This window comes from Montipora capricornis, chromosome 2 (assembly GCF_036669925.1).
Source record: "Montipora capricornis isolate CH-2021 chromosome 2, ASM3666992v2, whole genome shotgun sequence".
Lineage (NCBI taxonomy): Eukaryota > Metazoa > Cnidaria > Anthozoa > Scleractinia > Acroporidae > Montipora > Montipora capricornis.
Genome location: NC_090884.1, coordinates 48,420,718 through 48,425,717, shown reverse-complemented (window position 1 = coordinate 48,425,717; position 5,000 = coordinate 48,420,718).

Below are 5,000 nucleotides of genomic sequence, written 5' to 3'. Positions count from 1 at the left end.
CACAAAAAGCGGTGATAAACATCGTATTCCAACGCATTTTTGTAATACTTGACGTTTCGTATGCTAGTCAACACACATTTTCAAAAGTGACCGTTACAATTCGAAAGTTTAGGGTGCGTCTTATAACCGAGTGCGCCTTGTAAGTGAATAAATACGGTATATATATCGTAAACAATAGGGGTCTGGAACCTAGACTGAGAAAAATGATCTGCAGCAGTACGTGTCTAGACATAATGAAAAGTAATAGCTAAAACAGCAATAACTTCGCACTACTTCTTCCAAAGCAAATCGTCCAGATCCTATTCCAAGCTCCCTCAAGATCTTGTGGTTCTATTCCAACCTCCACTAAGACCTTGTGGAATGATAACGTGGCGACTTTCGTCCCGGAGCGATTTCTTGTGGCTCTCTGTATTCACTTACATCATACCACCAGAAAATGTACTAAAATGTCATACTAGAACGAGTACCACCGAACCTCTCGGTAAGCTGGAAGGCGTAGTGCATGCGAAATCATCGTCAACTGTAAGTTCATCTCAACACGATCAATCTCGTTTCCCATCGTTTCCTTGACTAGCAGTTAGAAAAGAGAGACTCAAGAAGTTTTCTTAATTTCTGACCACCTCCCTTCAAGCACGCGCAGTTAATTGAGAGACACCCACTCCTGTTCCGCTGACCAAGGGTAACGGAGGCTCTGGGAACAAAATTGTTGATTTATGGGGGGTGGGGAAGTCGTATATCTACTAGTCGTCTCACTTAGGGGTGTAAATTTTGGATTATGGTCTCACATAGTCCCGGTGTTTTGTACCACTCACCGTCATATGTCGTAGTGCTGGTCTCATTTACGAACGCACGCGAAGAACTGTAAAAATCTATATTTAATATCTTTCAAATATGGTGTCTTTTAGCGGTGAAAAAGGCGTGAGCCATTCGCCGATTGGTCGCCGAATTTTGGGAAATGCATAAATAACGGCCAAAAAATATTCTTTTGTTTATGTGCTAGTTAGCCTCACTAGCCTCGTTTGCATGGACAAAATACAAAAGAAATGTTGCTTGAGAGCGAGGCTGCTGAGTCTCATTAGCACATAAACAAAAGAATACATTTTTGGCCGCTATTTATGCATTCGGTCAATATTTCATCTATTTCAATTTATTTCCATTTTACAAAATACATATAAAAAAAAGACCAGTATCAGTTTCATGTGGAACTTAAATTACCTTTGTATTGTCACTTCATTTCCCAGTTGTTTGCTATATAAAACGTAAGTTCGTCACCCAATGGTCCATCAACCGTGAAATAGTAAATTTTTAATGCAGTACGTAAGGAAAATAATTGACGTGTGAGTTTTTTTGCTATTGGCTTGATTCGCGGAGACTTACGTTAACGGTTTCTACGGAATACGAATACGAGCCAGAAATTAAGTGTGGCTGTCATGCAGTGCTCATTAGGCCGTCATTTAAAAAAAAAACTTCCGCAGAAACTACAGTATTTTGCAAATTCAAGGCAACAACTTGAGGAGATCGCAGGGTTACGGAAAGCGAAAAAATGCCTCTCGCGCTTTAATTAATCGAAGCAAACGAAGAATTCCTCTGCAATTCAGGCAATATTTTGGAAATAAAAATAAATCACAATATTTTAGCTTGCTTTTATTTAAGGATAATAGCTTGACCGAACAATACCCAATTACAACTGATTAGCCACATATGTAATAGGACTACTTGCTGTCCACTTTGGAAATAATTGGAGTCAAAAAATTCCTCGGATTGAGAAACTGGACTCGGCCTACGCCGCGTCCAACTTTGGCTGTTCTCAGCATTTTTCTCCTCCAATTATTTCCATATTGGACAGCATGTAGTCCTATTGCGCATGCAAATAAAACCAATAAGATCAAATCGGTGAATGTCTCATAGATCACCATAGTTTTTACAGTAGAGTGAGTCCTTATTTGAATTTGATTCTTTTTATTACCCTCTACAAAGTTTGTGAATAAAGTTCTTTGTACAAGCTTTATCAGTACATTTTGCCAGAAAGTTGTCTCAAATACAACGCGCTTAGAGTTGTGGTATCTGAAATCTTTCATCAGTTTCATAAGCAGCATGGGACACAGACTTTCGGGGTACCTTTTCAAAGCCTAAAAGCACTTGTTTTTACATCACACCTATGAAGGATAACTTCCGGTGTAGGTTGGAAGGGTGATGAAAAATGAGGCTTTTAACACATTTCCTTTTGCTTATGTTGCGTTTCGTTTTCACACGACGCAAGTGAACGCAAGCATATGCACAAGCACAAGGAAAAGGAAACATTTTGATCCTTGCGGTTATTCTTGCGTCAACGACGTTTTTTAAGGTTAAGATCAACAATTTGTTGGTTTCCATTTCGCAACAACACTTTTTTCCATTTCGGGCCAAGTGCAATTGCAATCGCCTTCCAGGAATATTGTTCATAATTCTGACTTGTCCATTAGAAACTTTTACGGACGTGCATGAATAGAACTTATTCTGTCAAATTCTTAGGCGCACTTTTGAAGAGTTCCATTCAGTAGTGTTAATTGCAGTAATTAACACCATTCTCCCACTGCTATATTTGCACAATTATAGCGCGGCACGAAGCAAGTCCGAGCCGGAGACAATTTCTAATCAACTGATTTTTTTCCTTCTCTATAAAATATCATTTGACCATACATTATTATACCCTGAGATCAGAGTCTCTTTCGATCTTCCGAGATACGTCGGGAACAAGAAAGAAGACACTACCAGCCGCATCGACATTCACTGATTTACCGCTAATCCAAAGAATTGGATGAGTCAGTCCAGTTTCGACATGTCAAACCTGCTTTTTTAACAAAAAAATTCGCATGATCAGTCGCCACGCGTCATCAATAAATTTTTGAAATTTACAGCAGCGTGGCAATTTTCAAATGTCTAAATTCCACTGAGTATTTTCTATGTCTGTTACAGAAACTTGTCCGCCAGAAACCTATAAATTTTTAGGTAAAACAATGAAAAGGTAATTTAAAAGTATGAACTATCTTGAGTTTCCATGGAAGTGACTCCTTGGTTGTCATGTGTTTGCCAAAGTTGTTGGAAAATATCCCGACTGTTTGTTTTCGTTTTGTGGTTTTGTGCTTATACTGGCAACGCTTTAGTGACACCGAATACATTTAAATTTTTAACCCATGATTAATAGAAATTGTCGAGGCAGCTTGAAAAGATATGTGAACTGAAAGACCAAGAGGTATATTAATTTTACTTTTAATTATTGTATACACGCTCACATTTAAACGAGGCTCTAGCTCACCTGGTGATATGTGTCTAAATAAACTACTGCTACTGCTACTGCTACTGCTACTGTAGTAGTAGTAGTAGTAGTAGTAGTAGTAGTAGTATAGTAGTAGTAGTAGTAGTAGTAGTAGTAGTAGTAGTAGTAGTAGTTAGTAGTAGCAATACGACGACGAATACGAATACAACTACGACTACGACTACTAAGACTACTAGTACTACTACTACTTTACATCTTCAGTTCCCACGGCCTGCTCCCGTCTGACCTTGTAGGTCAGTCGGTAGAGCGGCGGAGACCTAACCCGAAGGTCGTGGGTTCAATTCCCACCCTGGTCAGAGTTTTTCTCTGTCCTTGTGTGATCCCAGTTCCATCAGTAGGGCTAACGCTCACATGGTTCATATGGGATAGAAATCTAGCACTTCACGTTACACTACACTCTCTTCAGTTAATTTGTCTACTACTGCTGCTGCTGCTGCTGCTGCTGCTACTATTACTACTACTACTACAGATGTCTCTACACAGTTTACTTCCTTTTGAATCTCCAGATTGTGTGTGATAACTATGTTCAAGGAATTGGTGCAATAGTGTCTTTTTCGACTTCACAGCGAACGCCTTTTCACAGAAGTTCGGCAACTAAATTCGTAGAACGCTACACCAAACTGGCTAGAAATGACTGAACAACCGTAAACCGTGAGAGCCAATGCGAAGTAAGGTCAGTCCCTCGGCGTCGACGTCGGAGTGGCTTAAGCTCTTTTATACTGGGAGAAAACGTGGCAGCTGAGAACTCCAGGAGAAAAAGGAATTCAGCCATTCACATTTCGTAACATTTAAGATAACCCCAAGGCATTTTTGGGACAATGGAATAGCTTATTTAATATGAAAACAACAACAACAAGCAAGTTTAGAGACTGTTCCTTTTTGGGTCAGAATCAAAACCTAGCAAATTACCGAGAAAATCAATTTTCCTTTTTTTCTTTTACGTTGAAAAAATGTGGATAGTGAGGAAATTCCTTTCAGATATATGCCTATGAAAGAAAAGTAGAAACTCAACTGTCACTCAAACCAGCATGGAATTTTTAGATCCTACACTGATCTATGAAGGGAAGATGTATATGTCCCTTTCTTTCGCATGTTGTCTCTTAAAGGGGAACATGGAAATTTCCGTAGTCTTTTACACTTTATGGATGAACCTTAACACGGAAATTTCCATGTTTCGTTTACATCTTATACACGAAAGAAACGAGAAAATTTCATGTTCTTTTACATTTTATGTGGGAAAAGAACATGGTAATTTCCATGTCTCGTTTACATGTTATGTGTAAAAGGAACGTGGAAATTTCCATCAAGTTCTTTGACGTTTTCAGTAAGCGAAAAAAATTTCTGTTCTTTTGAAGGTTGTATTTGAAAGGAACATGGAAACTTCCAAGTTCCTTCGTGTTCTGCCGAAATAATTTACTCACCATTTCCATTTACATTTCCTCACACAAACTCCCTTCAAAAGCTAACAGATGGCTTGATATGTTGTTTGTTTACCATTTTTCCACAGGGTGGCACACATAGCGACAAATTACCTCTAGTTTGCCAGTTTAAGTAAAACTCTGAAAAATAATTGTATTTAATGGCTGCCTTTTTTAGTTTCTGCAAGAAATTGTTACGGTAATCAATGAAATGACCCAAAGGTGCCAGTTTTAGAATATCGATAATGGTTTTAGAACTTGTTTCA